We start from the raw sequence: 20,083 nt of genomic DNA on the forward strand, positions 1-20,083 counted from the left end.
AACTAAATCATATCATAAAATAAAAGCCGATTGTAGATTGAATCCATTGATGCAAAAGAAATCGAAACCAATGTAAATTTCACATAAAACCAACAGATCAAAAAGTAAACAAACATAGATGAATTGAGAACTAAAAAAGGAATTTGAAGTACCTCTTTCTATTGCAGGGGAACAACAGCTCATGCGGCCCCTTCTTTTGTTGTTTCCATTGAGAGTTTTTGTAAAGAATGCCTGTAAAACTCGACAACAGCGACGAAAACATTTGGAGATGAGGAATGAGAGATGAGATATGAGATAAGACATGAGATGAGATGAGATGAGATGAGATATAACATGAGATAAGATAAGTTGAGACATGAGATAATATATGAGATGAGATGAGATGTGAGATATGTGATATGAAGTTTGTAAATAGTGAATGAGACTTGGAATCATAGAGCTTTTCTCGTACCTAGAAGTTGCTATATATACTGGGATTCTAGGAGGACAAATCTGTCTGCCCCCATGGCTTCCGCGTCCTCTATATTGTTCCTTTTGTCCAGAATCTTTTAATATGGCTTGCCTCTGCAATGATGTTGTTAATGTGGCGTGTAGCTTGCGTAGTGGTGTCCATTAATGCAGCTTGGTCCCTCGATTTTCCTTACCCCGCTAGTCTCGTTGGTGGTCCGTTGTCAAAGAATCGAGAGTCTCCCTTATTTCCCCCACCCATTTACAGGTAGTGGTCTCTCATCCCAACTCATCATCTAATATATCTCATCTCATGTACTCAAGAGCTAGACGATGTTCGAGAGGCATCCTGGACGACGAGTCACATCCCTTGCAGCACGCTTCCTCAGAGATATGAGATGAGATGAGATATGAGAATATGAGACGAGAGATGAGATATGATATAAAAATATGATACTCAATATGAGATGAAATGAAATAAGATATAAGATATGAAATGAGATGAAAGATTTTATATGACATGAGATGAGATAAAGATATGACATGAGATGAAATGAGATATGAGGTATGAGATGATATGATATGAGATGAGATGAGATATGATATGAAATGAAATGACATGACATATGATATAAGATGAGATATGATATATGAGATATGAGATGATATGAGATGAGATAAAATAAAATATGAGATAAGAGATGAGATGTTAGATGTGACATGATATGAGAAGAGATTAAAGACAAGATAAGATATGAGATGAGAAATGAGATATGAGGAGATAAGAGATGAGAGATGAAAGATGAGATGAGAGAATTAGATACAAGATGAGACGAAAGGAGATGAGAAATTAGATGACATATGTGATGAGAGATGAGATGAAAAATGAGATGATATAGGAGATGAGATATAAGATGAGATGAGAGATGACATGACATGCGATATGAGATGAGATAACAAATGAGATATGAGATGGGATGAAAGATGAGATATGAGATGATATGTGAGATGAGATAAAATGAGATGAGATGAGAGATTCATGAGGTGGGATGAGAGATGAGATAAAAGATGATATATGAGATGAGATGAAAGATTGGGATATGAGATGATATGTGAGATAAGATACAATGATATGAGATAAAATAAGATGAGATGAGAGATTCATGAGATGGGATGAGAGATGAGATATGAGATGAGATGAGATGAGATGAGATGAGATGAAACGAGATGAGATATGATATTAGATGAAAGATTATCATGGGATGATGAGATATGAGAAGCGATGAGTTGAGTTGACATGAAATGAAATGAGGGATGAGATGAGCTATGGGATGATATATGAGATGAGATATGATATGAGATGAGATTATATGAGATGAGATGAGAGATTTGATGAGATGATTTATGAGATGAGACGAGAAATGAGACTATATATGAGATAAGATCAGAGATGAAATATGGTATGAGATGAGAGATGACATGGCATGCGGTATGAGACGTGATAAAAGATCAGATATGAGATGTGATGTGAGATGATATGTGAGATGAGATGAGATGAAATGAGAGATTCATGAGATGAGATGAAAGATGATATCTAAGATGCGATGAGATGAGATGAAAAATGAGATGAGAAATGAGATATGAGATGATAAATGAGATAAGATATGAGATATGATATGAGATTAGAGATGGCATGAGATATGAGATATGATATGAGATTAGAGATGGCATGAGATGAGAAATGAGGTGAGATATGAGATATGAGATATGAGATGAGAGATGAGATAAGAGATGAGATATGAGATGAGACGTGAGATGAGAGAGATGATGAGGTTTATGCCCTTTGTGAAGTTCTTCCATCTACACAAGAATGTAAGAGGCAATGTAGTCTATATATATACTTTTGGTTAGCAAGGTAATACACCACTAATGATAATACTAGAGAATGAGAATAACAATACAAATATTTTACAAGAGTGAGATGAGATGAGATGTGAGATATGAGATATGAAGTTTGTAAATAATGAAAGGGTCTAGGGATCAGAGAGCTTTTCTCGTACCTTGAAGTTGCTATATTAACCGGAGTCTGCAGGGACAAATCGTGTCTGCCCCCATGGCGTCTGCGTCCTCTACACTGTTCCTTTTGTTTAGAGTCTTTTAATATGGCGTACCTCTCCGATGATGTCATTAATGTGACGTGTAGCTCGGGTAGTGGTGCCCATTAATGTGGCGTGGTTCCTCTATTTTCCTTTCCCCGCCCATTTACGATGGACATATCAAGGGTTGAACGTTGTTCAAGAGGCCTCCAGGAAGACGAGTCACATCTCCTACAGTACTCTCCCTCAGAGATATAAGACATAAGATATGAGATATGAGAAAGAGATTTGAGATATGATATGAGATGAACTGACGAGATGACATGAGATATGAAATGAGATGAGAGATAATATATAGTGAGATATGACATGACATGAGAGATGACATATGAGATACAAGATGTGATGAAATGAGACATGAGATGAGATATGAGAATATGAAATGAGATGATATGAGACGAGAGATGAGATATGAGATATGATATAAAATTATGATACTCAATATGGATGAGATGAAATAAGAAATGAGATATGAGATGAGATAAAAGATCTGATATGACATGAGGTAAGATATGAGATGAGATGAGATGTGATGAGATAAGATATGACATGATATGAGATGAGATATGAGATATGATATGATATGATATGAGATGAGATGAGACAAGACCGGAGATAATGATATGACATAAAATGAGATAAGATGTGACATGAGATGAGATATGAGATATGAGATAAGAGATATGATATGAAAAGAGATGAAATGAGATATGAGATGAGAGATGAGAGATGAGATGAGATATGAGATGTATATGATATGAGATTAGAGACTAGATGAGATAAGATATGAGATGAGAAATGAGATATGAAGAGATAAGAGATGAAAGATGAAAGATGAAAGATGAGATGGGAGAATGAGATAACAAATGAGATGAAATGGGATGAGAAATTAGATGACATACGTGATGAGAGATGAGATGAGATATGAGATGAGATAAGATAAGATAAAATAAGAGATGAGATATATGAGATGTCATATGATATGAGATGAGATTAGAGACTAGATGAGATAAGATATGAGATGAGAAATGAGATATGAAGAGATAAGAGATGAAAGATGAAAGATGAGATATGAGATGGGAGAATGAGATAACAGATGAGATGAAATGAGATGAGAAATTAGATGACATATGTGATGAGAGATGAGATGAGATGGGAGATGAGATATGAGATGACATGAGAGATGACATGACATGCGATATGAGATGAGATATGTGATGAGATATGAGATGATATGTGAGATGAGATCAAATGAGATAAGATGAGAGATTCATGAGATGGGATGAGATATGAGAGATAAAAGATGATATATGAGATTAGATGAAAGATGGGATATGAGATGATATGTGAGATGAGAAACAATCATATGAGATAAAATGAGGTGACATGAGAGATTCTTGAGATGGGATGAGAGATGAGATGAAACAAGAGATGAAATGAGATAAGATATGAGATTAGATGAAAGATTATCATGAGATGAGATATGAGAAGCGATGAGATGAATTGAGATAAAATGAAATGAAGGATGAGATGAGATATGATATGACATGAGATGATATGAGATAAGAAATTAGATGACTTATGAGATGAGATGAAATGATTTATAAGATGAGACGAGACGAGAAATGAGATAAGATATGAGATGAGAGATGACATGGCGTGCAGTATGAGAGATAAAAGATTGGAAATGGGATATGGTATGAGATGAGAGATGACATGGCGTGTGGTATGAGACGTGATAAAAGATGAGATATGAGACGTGATGTGAGATGATATGTGAGATGAGATAAAATGAGATGAAATGAGAGATTCATGAGATGTAATGAGAGATGATATCTAATATGATGAGGTGAGATGGGATGATTTATGAGACGAGACGAGACGAGAAATGAGATTATATACGAGATAAGATCAAAAATGAGATATATGATATGAGATAAAAGATGACATGGCGTGTGGTATGAGACGTAATAAAAGATGAGATATGAGACGTGTTGTGAGATGATATGTGAGATGAGATAAAATGAGATGAAATGAGATATTTATGAGATGAGATAAAAGATGATATCTGAGATGCGATTAGATGAGATAATATATGAGATAATAAATGAGATATGATATGCGATGAGAGATGGCATGAAATAATATATAAGATGAGAAGAGATGAGATGAGAGGTGAGGTGAGATATGAGATATGAGATGAGAGATGAGATATGAGATTAAATAAGAGATGAGATGTGGGATGAGAGAGATGATGAGGTTTACGCCCTTTGTGAAGTTCTTCCATCTACACAAGAATGTAAGGGGTAATACACCACTAATGATAATACTAGAGGATGAGAATAACAATACAAATATTTTACAATACTTATTTTAATTTTTTAAAAATAGATATCTACTCGATAAAAGCAATAAATAGTATTATACATGGAATTTTATATCAACTTCAAGATATCGTCTCTTAACAACCTATCATCAAAAAATCTTTTGCAAATATTACAAACAAATTTTAAAAAAAAATAATATACAACAACAACAAATATCACTAACAACAACAATATAAAAAAGTTTCTCTAACATATATACAAATATCATCAACAAGCTAATTTCTGTACAATAAGCTAAACTTATGAGATAGTTGTTGCATGTATATAAGGAATGGAAACATTTTCTCTATCTCACCTTTAAGATAGAATTTCTTAAGAGTGAATTTCTCAAGAGTAGTTTAGCTAATAGATAAAAAAAACTAAATCATATCATAAGAAAAAACCGATTGCAGATTCAATCCATTGACGCGAAAGAAATCAAAACCAATATAAATTTCACATAAAACCAACAGATCAAAAAGTAAACAAACATAGCTGAATTGAGAACTAAAAAAGGAATCTGAAGTACCTCCTACTGCTGCAGGGGAACAACATCTCATGTGGCCCCCCATCTCTTATTGTTTCCATTGAGAGTTCTTGCAAAGAATGCCTCTAAAACGACAACAGCGACGAAAACATTTGGAGATGAGGAATTCGAGATGAGATGAGATATAAGATAAGACATGAGATGAGATGAGATATGACATGAGATAAGATGAGTTGAGACATGAGAGATAACATATGAAATGAGATGAGATGTGAGATATGAGATATGATGAGATGAGAGACATGAGATGAGATATGAGATATGAGATATGAGATAAGAGATAATATAAGATGAGATGAAAAATGACATGAGATGAGATATGAGATAAGAGATTAGATATGAGACGAGATATGAGATGAGATAATATGAGACGAGATATAAGATGTGAAATATGACATGAGATGAGATGAGATGAGATGTTACGAAACGGGTGAGATGAGATATTAGATGAGATGAGATATGAAAGATACAAGATGAGATAGATATGACATGCGATAAGATGAGATGATATATGAGATGATATGAGATACGAGATATGATTAGATGAGTTGAGATATGAGATAAGAGATGATGTATGAGATGAGATAATATGATATGAGATATGAGATGAGATGAGAGAATAGATATAAGATGAGATATGAAATGAGATAATATGAGACGAGAGATGAGATATGAGATGTGCAATATGATATGAAATGAGATGGAATATGAGATGAGATAAGATGAATGATGAGATATGAGATGAGATGAGATAAGATATGAGATGAGATGGGATAAGATGAGACATGAGATATAAGATATGAGATATAAGATAATATAAGATATGAGATATGAGGAGATAAGATATGAGATATGATATGAAATGAGATGAGATGAGAAAAGATGAGATATGAGATGAGATGAGATGAGATGAGATATGATATGATATGATATGATATGATATGATATATGAAATGAGATGCGATATGAAATGAGGTGAGATCAGATATGATATAATATGAGATGATATATGAGATGAGATATGAGATATGATATGAGATGAGAGATGACATGAGATGAGATATGATAAATATGAGATGATATATGAGATGAGATATGAGATAATGAGATAAAAGATGACATGAGATATGAGATGATATATGAGATGAGATATGATATGAGATGAAAGATGACATGAGATGATATGAGATGCGATGAAAGATGAGATATGAGATAAGATATAAGATGATATATGAGATGATATATATGAGATGATAGGTTCATGAGATGAGATATGAGATATGAGATGATATGAGATTATATATATGAGATGATAGATTCATGAGATGATATGAGATGTGATATGATATGAGATGAGATATGAGATATGATATAAGATGAGATGAGATATGAGATAATGTGATGAGACATGAGATGAGATATGAGATAAGGTGAGATGAGATATGATATGAGATGTGATATGATATGAGATGAGATATGAGATATGATATAAGATGAGATGAGATATGAGATAATGTGATGAGACATGAGATGAGATATGAGATAAGGTGAGATGAGATATGATATGAGATGAGAGATGACATGAGATGAGATATGAAATGCGATGAAAGATGATATATGAGATGAGATAAAATGAGATGAGATGATAAATTCATGAGATAAGATATGAGATATGATATAAGATGATATGAGATGAGATATGAGATGAGAAGTGGGATATGAGATATGAGATGAGAGATAAGTTCTAAGATGTGAGATGTGAGATGCGATGAGACATGAGATGAGAGAGATATGAGATATGAGGTTTACGCCCTTTGTGAAGTTCTTCCATCTATACAAGAATGTAAGAGACAATATAGTCTATCTATACTTTTGGTTAGCATGGTAAAACACCAATAATGATAATACTAGAGAATGAGAATAACAATACAAATATTTTACAATACTTATTTTAGTTTTTTAAAAATAGATATCTCTTCTATAAAAGCAATAAATAGTAGATCAAACATGTAATTTTATATCAACTTCAAGATATCTCGTCTCTTAACAAACCTTTGCAAATATTACAAACAAATTAAAAAAAAATAATATACAACAACAACAAATATCACTAACAACAACAATATAAAAACAAAAATAAATTAAGTTTCTCTAACAAATATACAAATATCATTGTGAAACTTTGAGAAAAATCCATTTGTGCACATTAATGCAGCTTTATTGTAATCTTTTTTTCTAAACACTTAACTTTCATATAGAGACATTGTAATGCCAATGATGAAACTAATGAGGATGGTCCCAATAATAATAATATAAAAATATGATGAGATGAGGTGATAAAGATTATGAAAAATGATGTAACTAGATGGATCGTGACGGTTATGAACATGATGATTTGATGAAATCATGATGATATATGAAAAGATGATTAGATAATAAATAATATGAAAATATGATGAGAAGTCATGACCTGAATGTTGGACACGACTGCTCCAGTAAAATTCATGCAAATTTTATATGATGAAACAAATGCCAAAAAATATGTTTCTTGTCATAGATATTATTTGTAATGCAAAAAAAATAAAAAATAAAGCAATTAACTTGCAAGTAGTAAGTGTATTGAGAAAAGCATATCTAGATCCTAATTACAACTAATTGGAATTCCTCTAGATATAGTTTCAACTAAATAAATAACACACATAAAGATCAATAAAGAGAGAAAATGAAAAAGCATTGCTAAAATGTAAGTAACACAATCTGCTTGCATGCTTGTAAAATTTGTACATGTCAGATCTAAATTCGTCCTACACACGCCCACAACCACGCGCGAACGCAATCTAGCACGCACACCCACCTACCAAACCCCACGCCATTGTAGATTCCCTATTTAGATATTGGTCGTAATGCAAAAACAAAAAAGCAATTGCCTTGCAAAGTAGGTACATGTATTGAAAAAAGCACCTCTAGAGTCTATTACAACTAATTGGAGTTCCTCTAAATACAACTTCAATAGAGAGAAAGAGCTCTGCATGCTCGTAGAACATGTACATATCATCCAAATATTTAACTATGTAGTTTACTTATCTTTTTAAGATCTCATGGAAGAAAGGATTATAATTGTTCTTGAATTAATAGAGTGAATTTAATGTCAACTGAATACAAAATCAAAAAGGGAGAAAAGTATGAAGATACACAAACTAGTTAGTTCTAAATTAATAAAAGTGGATTTCATTGTCCGAGACATTAAACTGGACCATATTTTTTTGGTCAAAAATATTTAACTTACGTGCATCCTTTGTCTATCCTTTGTCTCTAACAAAAACCAAGGTTGTGAAAGAATTGTATCGGCAACATGTATTCTATATAGTTTTCGTGCTACATCAATCGCACCAAAGTTTTTTTTTTTTTTTAACAAGTATCAATCACACCAAAGTTGACCCACACTATTAAAGTAATCAATAAATGCATGTATTTGGTCCCTTTTTCTGCATTGCAACGCATATACTTCAACACTTCGTGAGATTATCCACGCAAAAATAGCAATGCAACCACTCAAGAGAACAACAACACAAAAATAAGAATACCAAGATTTGGTTGAAAAAAAGAGCAAAATAATGTCACTAAACTACTTCAAAGCAATTCATTCACAAAATAGGATGCAATGATTAACCTACAAACTCGTACCTTTTTTGTTCAGCTTTCATGGCTGCAGCAAATGAAAGCCCAACACTCAAAAGTCGATTTCTCTGTAAAAAAATTGTTCGGGATTTGTGGAACATTTGAAAGAATTCAAAAAGAAAGTTAAATTTACTAAGCATCTATTTCGACTTCTACTTTTAGATTTGTTTTAGCTTAATACTTCTCACTGATTCAAAATAGAAAAAACATAGAAAAGCATCAAAACAGATGACCGTGTGTGCGTATCTTTTTTTTCCTTTCGGTGCGAAAAGAAAATGCAAAAAACAAACAAAAACAGTCTGTATAAAATGCCACTACATAACTGGTACAGTACAATCCTATTGAATTAACCGAAAGAAACTAGAAAAAGCATCATCACAAAGGTAACACCTATACGTTTCTTGGATATTTGAATCTGGCAGAATAGTAATTAATCACAAAAACTTTTATGGAAATCATTGTGATGAATAAGTGAGTCGAGAAGAAGGAAGAATTAGATTGACCTGTGGGTGTGTGAAGAAGCAGAAGAATAAGCGCATGCTCTCTCTCTCTCTCTCTCTCTCTCTCTCTCTACGCTACAGAGTCGGGACTCCGGCAGCTAGAGCAAAACTTTTTTCGGCAATCCCTCACACAGAAAATGAAATGAGAAAATTAGGAATTACGTTTGACTAAAAAAGAATAAAATAAAACTAAATCTATATGTTTCTATCAAATTGATTAAAAAAAAACTTATGAATCGATAATCCAAATTGGTTCCAAACCAAAACTCCGCTTTAGATTCAGTCCGATCTCTATTATGGAAATTAAAATCCAAATGTCTCAAGTCCAGCTAATGACAGCGTTATCTCACCATTGGATATCGTGACTCTAGAAATGGCAAAACGTCACTCTGCAATCAATGCACCAAGACAATTGCAAGATAAAGGAAAACTATGTTTGGAAGTCTAGCTATGTATACTCTGTTTTATACGTAAGTTTAGCTTGCTGTACAGAGCCTTGCTTTAGGCTTCATATATAATGTAGTTGCATGTATATAAGGAATGGAAACCTTTTCTCTATCTCACCTTTAAGATAGAATTTCTCAAGAGTGAATTTCTAAGAGTTCTTTAGCTAATAGATGAAAAACTAAATCATATCATAAAATAAAAGCCGATTGCAGATTCAATCCATTGATGCGAAAGAAATCAAAACCAATATAAATTTCACCTAAAACTAACATATCAAAAAGTAAACAAACATAGATGAATTGAGAACTAAAAAAGGAATCTGAAGTACCTCTTGCTGTTGCAGGGGAACAACAGCTCCTGTGGCCATCTCTTGTTGTTTCCATTGAGAGATCTAGCAAAGAATTCCTCTAAAACTCGACAACAACGACGAAAACCTTTGGAGACAACTGGTGCGCGTCTCTACTCATTTAGCGTCTGCAGTGAGCAGTCTCCAGCTCGTCGAACCTCAATACCACAATCTCTCTCTCTCTCTCTCTCTCTCCCTCCTCATTGAGTTTCTTTCTCTCTACAGGCATGCACAGAGTTTTGCATTATGGAGGAGCATTCTCAACGGCTTCTTAAATTTTGAAATTCCTAGCCGTTAGAAGTTTTAAAGTGAAAATATGAAATACAACGGCCAAAATAATATCCTTCTCTATGGTTACTAATTTTATGTTCTGGGAATTCCTATCCGTTAAATGTTAGTCATTTTATTTTATTTCGTAAAGAATATGATTAGGCTTCAGGTGTAACTTTTGTTTGTGGGGGAGTTTCTAACCGTTGGATGGATATCAAATCGAAAGGACTGAGCTATATACACACCCTTGTATGCAATTTCCACTGATTATTGCTTCCTGATTTATGAGTATTCGCATATTTGTAGATAAATTTACAAAATGGTTCAATCACTATTATTGATTATTGGTATTGAATATGGTGGAAATATTTGATAAAATTGTTGTTAAAATCATTTTTCTATTTTTCTAAACAGCTTTCTATTGAAGTTTTGCCTACTCTAGGAGGTGATCAAGATGATGAGCGTCAATGATATTAAATTATTTCTGGAGCAAAACCATTATTTTTGTAGATTAAATACAACTAGCCACCTTGATGTTGGCATTGCAATATTACTATCCAAAAAAACTCAAGGCGGCTTTGCATTATTATCACCTCAATTCGTAATTTAAAGGCATTAAATCTTCACATTTTAGGCTTATATTATATATATTCCTGTAGAGAAATGATAGTTACAGTCGTGAATGCGCAAGCGTCGGACAATCATTTTGAAAAAAGTGAATAAATATGGAATCTACGTAAAAAAAATAAAATAAAATAAAATAAAATTTAATAGTAGATCACTCTTTTTCAAAACGACTGCACGACACTTGCATACTTCATGACCGCACGTGACATTACTTTAAAATCGCTATTAGATAGTTTTATAGAAATGTCACTTATTTAAAACTGAGTTATAAAAATAAAAAACATAAAAATAGCTTGTACACTTCAGGTATATATCATTACCCTTTCAAATAACCTTTCAAATAACTTTATTTCAAATAAATTATGAAAAATTAAAATTATTTCTAATAAAATAAGTAGTTATTTGATTATAAAATATGTTCTGAAACGGTAAATAAAAGTATCGACAAAATAAGCATTTTACAAACACCAGAAAAAAAATAAAAAATAAAAAATAAAAAATAAAAAATAAAAAACTGGTTTTGCATTTAATACGTAATTTTAAGGTAAACTGTTTGTTGTTTGCTGCCTGTGAGGATGGGAACGACAACAACAATGTCGGCTAATTTCTAGGGCTGGCTCCCACGAATGATGCCGGCTATTTGCTAGGGATGACGACCCGGGCTTGCGACGAGGGGAAGGGAGGGGGGAGGGGAAAGGGGGATTGGGGGGATAAGGAGAGGAAGAAAAAAAATTTAAAATGACTTGGCACAATGTCACGTCCATTTGTGGAATTTATTTGTATCTTTAACAGTCTTATGAATCAAATAATGAAAGATTCTATCACTGGCTGATAATGTATTATCTCATCATCTTTTAATCATCTCATACTGTAACATTAGATGATTAAAGATTATTTATTATATTATACTTATAAACTTATCATTTAATATCACATCATGAGAGGATGATAAAAAAGATGATGATAAACTGTTTGTTGTTTGCTGCCTGTGAGGATGGGAACGACAACAACAATGTCGGCTAATTTCTAGGGCTGGCTCCCACGAATGATGCCGACTATTTGCTAGGGATGACGACCCGGGCTTGCGACGAGGGGAAGGGAGGGGGGGAGGGGCTAAGGGGAGGGAGAAAAAAAAATTTTAAATGACTTGGCACAGTGTCACGTTCATTTGTGGGATTTATTGTGTCTTTAGCAGTCCTATGAATCAAATAATGAAAGATTCTATCACTGGCTAATAATGTATTATCTCATCATCTTTTAATCATTTCATGATGTAATATTAGATGATTAAAGATTATTTATTATATTATACTTATAAACTTATCATTTAATATCACATCATGAGAGGATGATAAAAAAGATGATGATAAATAGATTTTTTTTTTCTATATTCAATTCTATTATATATCTTTCATTAAAGAAAAAAATGCATTATTAAAAAGAAATATAATTTTGTATAGACAGATTGAACAGGTTTTGTGACGGAATAAAAAAATCGGTTGGGCTCAATGAAGTATGAATCATTAATATAGAGACTATTCAGGCTTGGGACTTAAAAAGGCTGAAGATCGAAGGCAACATAGCAAGAAGTGAAACAATGCCAAAATATGCAAACACCCCCACCCTAAACACTTAAATCAATTCAAAACCAAATGATTAGTCTGAAGGAAGGAGAAGGAATAGAACATAAACCCTAATGCTTAGGAAGTGTTTTCAAAGTTTAAACACATCGTCCATTTGCAATAAAAGTTTGGTATAGAGCTAATTTTTGAGGATGTATCTTTTGTCACCCATTATTATTTCTTGTTTGGGGGAATTACAAATTAAAAGCACAGATTATTATTATATATATATATATATTTTATTTATTTTGCAACTCAATGTAACGTAACAATTGAAAGAAAGATAGGATAATAACTTCTCATTTTCAAATAATACAAGATCCTATTTATCACTAGCTAATTCTTGTACTAGGCCAAGGTTATAACACTAAAACTATATATTAATAGTTTCAATTACAACTTAATTAAACAATCCATATTTTCAATTTACACTCGGTTGAGTTTGTTAATTAATGACAAGATCGTAATGAAATATACAAAATTGAAAAAATATAAGTGATTTTGAAAAACATATCTCTCTCTTCCATATATTATGGATTTCGAGGAATGTTCAATATCAATGAGTTTAGATTAAATACTTGATCATTTGTGATGTACAATACATGAGATATATGTTCCGGAATGGTGGATTAATTAGAAAAGTTGCAAAAATACATACACTTATATCTCTTTACGGCTATCTAACAAGAAATTTTTGGTTTAACAGATTTTTTTTCTTTTTTCGTTAAAGTTAACGCCTTCCTCCGTCCGTTAACCGTGAAAAAAAATAGCAATAATAAAGATACAAGGACTCATCGGTTCCATTCACAACGTTCAGGAATGCATTCTCTTATAAGGACCAAGCATATAATCTGTTGTTTTCTTCTTCTACACGAAGGGATCAAAAATTACTCTCTTTTTCTCCTGTCTCTGAAGTTTTTCTCCCACCATCATGTTTCCACATATTTGAAGGTATGTTTACTCATTCATTCAATTTCTATTTTGTCATTCTCATGTAATTCTCTGTCTCTCTGAAATTCTCGAAGTTCTTTGTTTTTTTTTTAGAATATTAATAAATATGTTGGGTACGGAGATGGGGAGAACGGAAGGGCGAATTCTGGGAAGGGGGAATTCTGGGAAGAGAGCGTGTGGTGGCGGAGTCTGAGAGGAGGAGGAAGCATGTTGATGTTGGTGAACGATGGACTTCGAAGGTTTCGAGTTGAGGATAGAAAGATGGACTGAGTCTTGAGTTGAGACAGAGAGAGGTTGGGCTACTTTGCCAATTGTTAATCTTTCAGCGAAGACTCAGAACTTAGGATTCGATATTCATATGGTTCTAATCTACCTAGAAAAAAAACTCGATTTTTAGAAAGCTAGAAAGCACCTAGATATCCGGTTGATTTTTTTGAACTATCCAGACTTCTTTCTACTATCCAGACTTCTTTCTTTGTGAAAAAAACAATTACTTTGGAGATTCAATAGCTCTGTTGGATTCAGAAATTTTTTTTTTGTTCTTTTAGAATTTAGTTTGTAGTTTGTGAATTTTAATCAATTTTGGCAAGAGATCGTTGATGAAAACCGATGGTGCATGTATAAATGGTAAATAGATTGGATAAATGAGGGATTTTGAGAGATGATCGATTAAAAAGAAAAAAAAAAAAAACAATATTCCACATAAACAAAGAACACGATTTTTCTTGGATAATTGTAATTGTGTTTAGCCCCAACTTTTCCAGAAAATCTCTGGAATTTTCTCAAGAAAAAAAGCAATGTTGTTCAAGGGGAAAACAAAGGAAATCGTTCAGCTACCCAAGAATGAAAATAACAGACTCTCTCAATCGCCCTCACAGCTTGCTTTAAGTAACCTTACGCCACTTTTTTTTTTTTCAAAACTAAGCATTCTATACTTTTTTGACAAAGCCCAACTTTCTATATTTTCCATGGAACCAGTCACTGAACTTTTTGTTTCAAAACTCACTTTCTGTGATTTTCATACACTAGAGAGAGAGAGAGAGAGAGAGAGAGAAGAGTACTCAATGATGGGTTTTATACCTTTCAATGAACTACAGAGATTATTTAGCATCTTCGTTTTCTTTATGTTTATGTCTGGGTGTGTATGTATTAGTAGAGATCCTTGAATGAAGCCTTTGAGAAACTCATCAATGAGCATGCATAGAAAGATATGGATGAAAATGACAATGTGATTGTTTTGTAGGTTTGCGTACAACAATGTATTTAGGTATGAATGTAAGTGAAGGAGAAGGTCACATTTATAAAACCTTAAGACCTTGCAATGTTTCGAAAGTACATGTTGCAGGCAATGGTTCAAAACAACGGGATGGATATAAAGCCAGACCATGAAGGTAGGCCATTAAATTTCATCCATCCACCTATACAACTTTGCTAAGAAAATGCAGGTTTTTTTTTTTTAATTTAGTAAATGCGGGTAATGTTAAGGTATCTGAATCTTGATTTTCTTTTTTCGTTATTTACTTCCTTTGCTGAGAGAACTGAGATTGCAAAGGAAGGCATGTGAATCGATTGCGAAAGCATTCATCAAGCATGTCCGGATCGAGATTGGTGAAGCTATTAGTCAGGTTTTGAATGACCAAAATTTAAGAGAAATATGTACAAATGTTCTTACTTTTTTCGTTTCTAATCTTGCACATGATAGTGCCAAGTGTTGGAGAAAGTTGTTCAAGATTTATTGCGATGGTTTTGTTTTTGTCAGGATGTGAAAGGATATTGCGGATGAGAAACAATGAGGGACAAGGCAGTCAGTTTACCAGTGTATCACAAATCTGAAAAAAAATGCCTAACAATGACAGAACCAACTACAAACTAAAATCTCAGGAGAGATCCACAAGACCCACAAACCACGGACTGCACTTTCAAAACTATATACTCAGAAGAAATTTAGTGTGAGAGGGACAGAGATGTGAACCTTAGAGAGAGAAAAAAGAGAAAGCTTACTAATATGAGGCAATGCAAAATGAGAAAAATGCTGGATCATGGTCATCATAGAATTAAAATTATCTCAAATAACTTCCATATAACTATGGGCAATATTGTTTATTTATAAGACCATGTTATATATAGCTTCTATTAATGTTTTTCTTTTATAATATATCACAATGTGTAATTATTTATAAATTACATAAATATTACATCGTTATTTAATTAACCAAAAACATTACGTCCTTATTAAGAAAAAATTAGCTCTTAACAAAAAAAATTAAATATAAACTAAGCAAACTGCATTGCAAGTTAATTTTACCTAATATATATATATATTTATATATATATATATATATATATATAAAGTAATTTGCACAGTTTTAACGTAGGTAAGCAATCGTGCACTTTATTTTTTGAAAAAAAAGTAGAAAACACTTAATACTCACAAAAAAATAAAAATAAAAAAAAAACGGATATTTCAAAGTAGACTCTTGTTTTTCTCAAAGAGCCACTCTAAAATTATATATAAAATTATTATTATTATTTTTTTATCTTTAATATTATTCATAAATCATTTCATTTCTTTATCATTTTAATTTAAGTGGAGCTATTATACCGTCAAATAATTTGAGTGAGGTTACTATACCGTCTCACATTTAAATATTTTTAAAAAATAAAAAAATATATTAATACACTTAAAATTACTTCTTTAATTATTAAATAAAAAAAAGATTTATCAAACAGTCAAATAAAACGATAAAAGTGGGCGATAGAGTATTTCTCTTTCAATTTTGGACGATAAACCCATGCAGCGCCCCTTTTCAAAATAATTTGTCAGTGGCTAACGTGGCAGTATCCTATTGGATAGTGTAAAGCTAGCATTTATAACAAGTTCTATTAAAATTGGAACTCATATCAGAATAGAGAAAATGCTAATGGTAAATCACCGAATGGAGTGTACTGACGTGTTTATATTATTTACTATTTATTATTTTACATCCTATATTATATAAAAAACATTTTGATATTTTATGAAAAACACTCTCACACTCTATGAAAAAGTTATAAGTATAAGATATAAGAATGAATAGTTATATAACTACTATAGTGTAAGTATTACATATAATTACTATATAGTTATAGCTATTATAACCAATGATACCTATATAAGTTAATATAATTAAGATATATGTATAAATATAGTAATTATTAGTTATATAGTTACTATATAGTTACTATATAACTAATGTTATAGCTATTATAAATTATGATAACTATATTTATTATATTTTATAAGACAAGGTAATAAGTTATATAATATATGGTGCAAAATTAGAAGTATAGTTACTATATATATATATTAATAAGTTATGATAATTATACTCATATAAGTTAAATAATAATATAATACTAACTATGTTATAAGTACTATAAGATGTGTTCGACCACATGATTAGAAGATAACTAGTCTTAAAAGTCACGACTGTAATGTATTTTTGCAGCGTCTGTTGCCGGTTGGTGTGCATGGAAAACTTACTCGAGATGTTCATATAGCTCTCACAGAATTAAGAGAATTTTTCAGAGACATTTGTAGTAGAACGTTAAAAGTTGATGCATTGTTAAAAATGAAAGCTGATATTGCAGTAATATTGTGCAAATTAGAGAGTTTATACCCACCTTCATTCTTTGATATAATAGTTCATTTGGTTGTGCACCTACCTCGTGAGGCTTTAGTCATTGGCCCAATTCAGTATAGATGGATGTATCCTATTGAACAGTTTTTGGGAAAACTTAAGCAATTTGTAAGAAATAAAGCTCGTCCAGAAGGTTCGATTGTAAAGTCATATATTGATAATGAGTGGCATACTTTTTGTTCAATGTATTTTCGTGAGGCTGATACTAGATTTATAAGACCAGACCGAAATTATGAAGGTGGACGAGAGGAAGGAGTTTCATCGACATTTACTATGTTTTCCAAGACCGTGCGTCCCATAGGCGCACAAGGGGGCTATGACCTATGTGGACAATAATTTAAAAGAGTTCTATAGTATATCTTGAATCACTGCGCAGAGATTGATCATTACTTGAGGTTAGTAATGATCCTCTAAATCAAAATTATCTTTAAGTTTATGTATAATAATATAGTATAACTTCATACAAATTAACCATTCACATGAACATACGCAACGATTATATACAACTACTTCGCTCGAGTAGTGTAACTGACGTAAAAAAGACGCACGAAGAGGAATTTGTCTCGAACATGCGGTATTACTGTTAAACTCCATTTTATAATATGAAGTTCATACCACTAAACTCTATTTTTTTCTATATAATAATATTTATTGATATAGGTCGTATCGAGATATGGTGAAATTCAGAAGAAATCTCACCAGAACTGTATGCTCTAGCATGTGGTCCGTCCAAGCAGGCCTTCCAGTACTCAGGATGTTTGGTGCGTAGATATAGATTTCACACAACTGATAGAGAACAATATAAGAAAACTCAAAATTGTGGGGTCGTAGTCGAAAGAAGCCATGAGGATGATAACATTGACTTTTACGAAATTGTAGAAAATATCATAGTGTTACAATGCGTTGGAGGATATATGGTATGGTTGTTTAAATGTAATTGGTGAGATGTCTCAAATCCTAAGTTGAGAGTGCATAACAATAATTATTTTACGAGTGTCAATACATCTCGCACATGGTATAAGGTCGATCCCTTCGTTCTCGTTTTCCAAGCGAATCAAGTTTTTTATTTAGATGATCCAGAGTACGGAAACTCATGGCGGGTAATGGAGAAGTTTGCACCAACAAATGTATATGATTACATTCCAGAGACAAACAAACCACAAGAAGAAGTTGATAGTCCAGCAAATGAAGAAACATATCAAGAAAACGAAGTAGACATCAATCTCTTTGTTGAGCTAAGTGGATTCTACAAGAAGGTTGTATGTGGCGAGTTGGAACGGATTAGAGAATTAAAATTTGGAATGATCGTTGGCTTCCAAATGTACCTTTTTAACGCTGAAGGTGATTTGGATTATGATGCAAAAATAAGTGACCTCATAGACATGGAATAAGGAGAAACTATTCTCATGGGTTTGTAATTTATTTCTCATATGGGCAATCAAAGGCTTATAGTTGAAAGTGATTCACAAATTATGGTGACAATGTTGAATTCTAGTGATGTAGATTTGTCAGGCCATGGTGCTATTTTAGCTTACATCAAGTATTTGTGTTTAGGATTTCAAGTTGTCGAGTTCTGGCATATCCCTCATGAAGCAAGTTCCGTGGATGATGCTAAGATTTGGTGGCATTCCATTCCATTCATTGTCAAGCAGTAGTATGTTATTCTTGAAATGTCTATGTAATGGGTACTCCTTATTGTTGAATGAAGTTGTTTCAGCTATTAGGGAACCAAAAAAAAAAAACCAATCAAAACCGTTTCCCTCATGATTGCCCTCAAATTCTAATTTTTTTTAACAAAACAAACCCACAGCTCACTATTTTCACAAAATAAACACGAAATTATTCCAACTCATCATTTTCTGACACCCCTCTAATTTCGTACCTTTCTAGAAAACCTTATAAAAAAAAAATTAGAGATAAACAACATCAACAAGAAAATCCCTTAATAAAGTAAATTATAGATTGACAACAAAATCAATTTCAAGATTGAAAACTTTCACATTTAATTTTGGCCTACATTAATACTTGTTTATTTCTTGCATATTTAGTTTGTCATGTAAATTAGAATCACACAAAAATAAAACCACTCACACTCTGTCTTGTTGGGCTCATCTTCTGTCAATTTACCAGACTAGTGGGTGTGGTTCACTTTAGTTACATGCCACTTCACCCGACACTTATCTCAACATGATTTCTTTTCTTTTTTTAAGAGACAATCAATCCTCTATAAAGCAATCAATTTCAATGGATCATTACCTGTTGTGGCGGCTCTCGAGCATATTAATGGCGACGTAAAAACTTGCTCTTAATGATCATCTCTTCTTCCTTCATTCTTGTCGAGCCAAGAAACACTGCCGCTTCATGCGGTATAAATGATATTAAGAAAACTGAACCAATCACCGAAGACCACGTAGCAAAGCCAAAATTGAAGATCATAGTATAAAGA

Source organism: Juglans microcarpa x Juglans regia, chromosome 1D (genome assembly GCF_004785595.1).
Source record: "Juglans microcarpa x Juglans regia isolate MS1-56 chromosome 1D, Jm3101_v1.0, whole genome shotgun sequence".
NCBI classification, from domain to species: Eukaryota; Viridiplantae; Streptophyta; class Magnoliopsida; order Fagales; family Juglandaceae; genus Juglans; species Juglans microcarpa x Juglans regia.